Source organism: Schistocerca cancellata, chromosome 7, assembly GCF_023864275.1.
Source record: "Schistocerca cancellata isolate TAMUIC-IGC-003103 chromosome 7, iqSchCanc2.1, whole genome shotgun sequence".
Classification (NCBI taxonomy): Eukaryota; Metazoa; Arthropoda; class Insecta; order Orthoptera; family Acrididae; genus Schistocerca; species Schistocerca cancellata.
This window is the reverse complement of record NC_064632.1, coordinates 383,294,733-383,301,049: the sequence shown is the minus strand read 5'-3', so window position 1 is coordinate 383,301,049 and position 6,317 is coordinate 383,294,733.

Here is a 6,317-nt window from a genome sequence, read left to right as displayed (position 1 = left end):
GATTTCCTACGTAATGTTCTACCGATGTTAGTACGAGATGTTTCACTGCATAATAGAATCGCGATGTACTTCCAACATGATGGATGTCCGGCACATAGCTCGCGTGCGGTATTGAATAGCATATTTCATGACAGGTGCATTGGTCGTCGAAGCAGCATACCATGGCCCGCACGTTCACCAGACCTGACGTCCCCGGATTTCTTTCTGTGGGGAAAGTTGAAGGATATTTGCCATCATGATCCACCGACAACGCCTGACAACATGCGTCAGCGCGTTGTCAATGCATGTGCGAAGATTACGGAAGGCGAACTACTCGCTTTTGAGAGGAATGTCGTTACACGTATTGCCAAATGCACTGAGGTTGACGGACATCATTTTGAGCATTTATTGTATTAATGTGGTATTTACAGGTAATCACGCTGTAACAGCATGCGTTCTCAGAAATAATAAGTTCACAAAGGTACAACTAAAACATCAGAACAACCGAAATAAAATGTTCAAACGTACCTACGTTGTGTATTTTAATTTAAAAAACCTACCTGTTACCAACTGTTCGTCTGCAATTGTGAGCCATATGTTTGTGACTATTACAGCACCATCTATCACAAAGCGAAAAGAGTGGTCCAACTAAAACATTCATATTTCTGAACGTACTACACGAATATGTATAAAAATGGGGTTCCTATTTTAAAAAAGACCGTTGATATCCGTTTGACCTATGGCAGCGCCATCTAGCGGGCCAACCATAGCGCCATCTGATTTCCTCCTTCAAGCTAGACAAGCTTCGTTCTTTGTAGTTTTTTCGTTTGACGCTTATTTCGTGAGATATTTGGCCCGGTCACGATCAAAGTCGCGCTACGTTGCACATAACTGCAGCAAAGCTCATTATATTACAACGTTAAGGCTACTGTCACCGTCAGATCAAATCTTCGGTACTGAGTAGCTAAATTAAAAGAAAGAAAGAATGAAAGCTATATTCTAGGCACCACACTTTCGGCCAATGGATGACAGTACCAACTGTACTCAAGAGGCTTAACATGAGAGCAAGTAATAATATTAAGGATCCACATTACCTGAAAACAAAGTGTCGTGCGGTGTCAGGCTTCTTGTATTACTCTTGTACGAGTACGTGCAGTGCCTCATAAGATTTGCAGTTAGTAACATGGACACTTTTAAAGGGACAGCATTCACGCAGTGAATAAAAGTCAGAAGAATGATACACCCTTGGGAAAAAAATGGTTCAAATGGCTCTGAGCACTATGGGACTTAACTTCTAAGGTCATCAGTCCCCTAGAACTTAGAACTACTGAAACCTAACTAACCTAAGGACATCACACACATCCATGCCCGAGGCAGGATTCGAACCTGCGACCGTTGCGGCCGCGCGGTTCCAGACTGTAGCGCCTTTAACCGCTTGGCCACCACGGCCGGCAACACCCTTGGGAAACAGTTCTTTAATCAGAGCAGAAACTTGGGCGTAATTCTCACTGCAGCAGTAAAGGATAAAGTGGTATTACAGCAAAAATCTCTAAGCTAAAATCACTTTCTGCCGCAGATCTTTCGCGTTTAGCATTTCTACTTTAACCGTCATTACGTGATCTAAATACGTAGTGACACGTATCATGAACAAGTATCTCTCGTTACACGATTCCACATGACATCAGACAACGACAAACGGCATGATAAATGACGGCAATCAATAAAACGCTGCCAGTCCAAGCATAGTTTTTAAATTCTTAGATTCACTGCAAAACTGCCAGTACCTGTTAGGTATAGGTATTGTGTGTAGCACCCAAGTTTATTAAGTCGCAACAGCTACTGCGAAGTGCTGTTCAAGGTGGTCCTCACGCGTAGGGATAGGATAAAACTGATGCTGCGCCATGTAGACTTAACGGACCGCACGCACCGCCTGCCCAGCTGCGATAGCGTTAGCTAATCTCACAACCTCGCTTTTCCTACCTCTGAGCAGATTGCGATGTTACCAGAGGCCGAACTGGCAGTATTGCACTATTACTGTACGAATATGTAGGTATTATAATCGCCATTCAATTACCAGATTGCTATTAGCTCAGATTACTCCCATGTAAACCAAACCCCATTAATTTTAGGATTTCCATTCATACGCTCCTAAACATAAATCTAGCTCATGTTTCTACTGTGACTACACACATAAATATCTTTGCCTTGCTCTAATTCTTTTACTATTTAGTGCAATCTGCTTATGTAGCTCCCAAATAATCAGCAGTTGCGAGGGCTCAACAGTTTGCTCGCACAATGTGGAAGAATAACATTGAGGTAGTCAATTACACGACATTTTGAATTGTGCCTGAATGTCGTAGGGAAGGAAATGTGAAAGTAATCGGAATGAAAAGATTTGCATCCTTTGTCAGAAAACGAATCTACAAATACGTCCTGCATGCTGAATCGTGAATTTACAAAGACACGTCTTGCCTCTTTTTGTTTTGTTTTTATGTTGGTGTTACGGAGTTTTATTGATCAGTGGAGTATCATACGGTGGCAGACTCACTCAAGTTTGTGACTTCTCTCCGATTATGCAGCAGAACATGAGCATTACTCCGAGAGATAAGTAGTGGCCTATTTAAATTATAGGAAATGCATTTTGCTCATGTTGATAGTAGCAATGGCACAATTCACGCCAAGTAACGTCTACGACCTGTGATCAACTGACAACAGATGATACTGGAAGTGAAAATACACTCCTGGAAATGGAAAAAAGAACACATTGACACCGGTGTGTCAGACCCACCATACTTGCTCCGGACACTGCGAGAGGGCTGTACAAGCAATGATCACACGCACGGCACAGCGGACACACCAGGAACCGCGGTGTTGGCCGTCGAATGGCGCTAGCTGCGCAGCATTTGTGCACCGCCGCCGTCAGTGTCAGCCAGTTTGCCGTGGCATACGGAGCTCCATCGCAGTCTTTAACACTGGTAGCATGCCGCGACAGCGTGGACGTGAACCGTATGTGCAGTTGACGGACTTTGAGCGAGGGCGTATAGTGGGCATGCGGGAGGCCGGGTGGACGTACCGCCGAATTGCTCAACACGTGGGGCGTGAGGTCTCCACAGTACATCGATGTTGTCGCCAGTGGTCGGCGGAAGGTGCACGTGCCCGTCGACCTGGGACCGGACCGCAGCGACGCACGGATGCACGCCAAGACCGTAGGATCCTACGCAGTGCCGTAGGGGACCGCACCGCCACTTCCCAGCAAATTAGGGACACTGTTGCTCCTGGGGTATCGGCGAGGACCATTCGCAACCGTCTCCATGAAGCTGGGCTACGGTCCCGCACACCGTTAGGCCGTCTTCCGCTCACGCCCCAACATCGTGCAGCCCGCCTCCAGTGGTGTCGCGACAGGCGTGAATGGAGGGACGAATGGAGACGTGTCGTCTTCAGCGATGAGAGTCGCTTCTGCCTTGGTGCCAATGATGGTCGTATGCGTGTTTGGCGCCATGCAGGTGAGCGCCACAATCAGGACTGCATACGACCGAGGCACACAGGGCCAACACCCGGCATCATGGTTTGGGGAGCGATCTCCTACACTGGCCGTACACCACTGGTGATCGTCGAGGGGACACTGAATAGTGCACGGTACATCCAAACCGTCATCGAACCCATCGTTCTACCATTCCTAGACCGGCAAGGGAACTTGCTGTTCCAACAGGACAATGCACGTCCGCATGTATCCCGTGCCACCCAACGTGCTCTAGAAGGTGTAAGTCAACTACCCTGGCCAGCAAGATCTCCGGATCTGTCCCCCATTGAGCATGTTTGGGACTGGATGAAGCGTCGTCTCACGCGGTCTGCACGTCCAGCACGAACGTTGGTCCAACTGAGGCGCCAGGTGGAAATGGCATGGCAAGCCGTTCCACAGGACTACATCCAGCATCTCTACGATCGTCTCCATGGGAGAATAGCAGCCTGCATTGCTGCGAAAGGTGGATATACACTGTACTAGTGCCGACATTGTGCATGCTCTGTTGCCTGTGTCTATGTGCCTGTGGTTCTGTCAGTGTGATCATGTGATGTATCTGACCCCAGGAATGTGTCAATAAAGTTTCCCCTTCCTGGGACAATGAATTCACGGTGTTCTTATTTCAATTTCCAGGAGTGTAAGTACACAGAGCATATTGTCAGGCAAGATAGCACATATATTTTTACTGCAGCCGCTTGTAACTAATTGGTGAGGGTGATGCGCGAGTATTGATGTGTTTCTTTGACGAACAGAGCAACACCTCACTTTGTTCGTTAACCACATATGCCATCCCTTCTGTAAAAATTGAAGGTTATAAGTGGCCTTGAAGTGCGTCTCCTGAAAGCATAGGGAGATTACCTTCTACATCTACATTTATACACCGCAAGCCACCCATCGGTGTGTGGCGGAGGGCATTTTACGTGCCACTGTCATTACCTCGCTTTCCTGTTCCAGTCGCGTATGGTTCGCGGGAAGAACGACTGCCGGAAAGCTTCCGTGCGCGCTCGAATCTCTCTAATTTTATATTCGTGATCTCCTCGGGAGGTATAAGTAGGGGGAAGCAATATATTCGATACCTCATCAAGAAACGCACCCTCTCGAAACCTGGTCAGTAATCTACACCGCGATGCAGAGCGCCTCTCTTGCAGAGTCTGCCACTTGAGTTTGCTAAACATCTCCGTAACGCTATTACGCTTACCAAATAATCCTGTGACGAAACGTGCCGCTCTTCTTTGGATCTTCTCTATCTTCTCTGTCAACCCGACCTGGTACGGATCTCACGCTGATGAGCAATACTCAAGTATAGGTCGAACAAGTGTTTTGTAAAACACCTCCTTTGTTGATGGACTACATTTTCTAAGGACTCTCCCAATGAATCTCAACCTGACACCCGCCTTACCAACAATTAATTTTATATGATCATTCCACTTCAAATCGTTCCGTACGCATACTCCCAGATATTTTACAGAAGTAACTGCTACCAGTGTTTGTTCCGCTATCATATAATCATACAATGAAGGGTCCTTCTTTCTATGTGTTTACAAAACATTACATTTGTCTATGTTAAGTGTCAGTTGCCACTCCCTGCACCAAGTGCCTATCCGCTGCAGATCTTCCTGCATTTCGCTGCAATTTTCTAATGCTGCATCTTCTCTGTTTACTACAGCATCATCCGCGAAAAGCCGCATGGAACTTCCGACACTATCTACTAGGTCATTTATATATATTGTGAAAATCAATGGTCCCATAACACTCCCCTGTGGCACGCCAGAGGTTACTTTAACGTCTGTAGACGTCTCTCCTTTGAGAACAACGTGCTGTGTTCTGTTTGCTAAAAACTCTTCAATCCAGCCACACAGCTGGTCTGATATTCCGTAGGCTCTTACTTTGTTTATCAGGCGACAGTGCGGAACTGTATCGAACGCCTTCTTGAAGTCGAGGAAAATGGCATCTACCTGGGAGCCTGTATCTAATATTTTCTGGGTCTCACGAACAAATAAAACGAGTTGGGTCTCACACGATCGCTGTTTCCGGAATCCATGTTGTTTCCTGTAGAGCAGATTCTGGGTTTCCAGAAATGTCATGATACGCGAGCAAAAAACATGTTCTAAAATTCTACAACAGATCGACGTCAGAGATATAGGCCTATATTTTTGCGCATCTGCTCGACGATCGTTCTTGATAACTGGAACTACCTGTGCTCTTTTCCAATCATTTTGAACCATCCGTTCCTCTAGAGACTTGCGGTACACGACTGTTAGAAGGAGGGCAAGTTCTTTCGCGTACTCTGGGTAGAATCGAATTGGTATCCAGTCTGGTCCAGTGGACTTCCCTAGTTTGAGGGATTTAAGTTGCTTTTCTATTCCTTGGACACTTATTTCGATGTCAGTCATTTTTTCGTTCGTGCGAGGATTTAGAGAAGGAACTGCAGTGCGGTCTTCCTCTGTGAAACAGCTTTGGAAAAAGGTGTTTAGTATTTCAGCTTTATGCGTGTCATCCTCTGTTTCAATGCCATTATCATCACAGAGTGTCCGGATTTGCTGTTTCGATCCACTTACGGATTTAAGGTCGTTTGATTTGTCGTGGACTGGTGGTTTTAATTCCTGCAGATGGTCCTATAGTAATTTACATTTCACTAAAGAACGAGTGTCTATTTAACTATCGGGTTTAGCCTGCACCAATTCCCGTAGTCTAGAAGGGGAGTTCAAGTGTTGGGGGAAAGAGTACATGGACCTGATGGATCGTTTAAATATATATTTGTAAGTCCATTGAATAGTCTTTCCCAGTATATATTAGTGATGCTCTACGTCTTGCTATT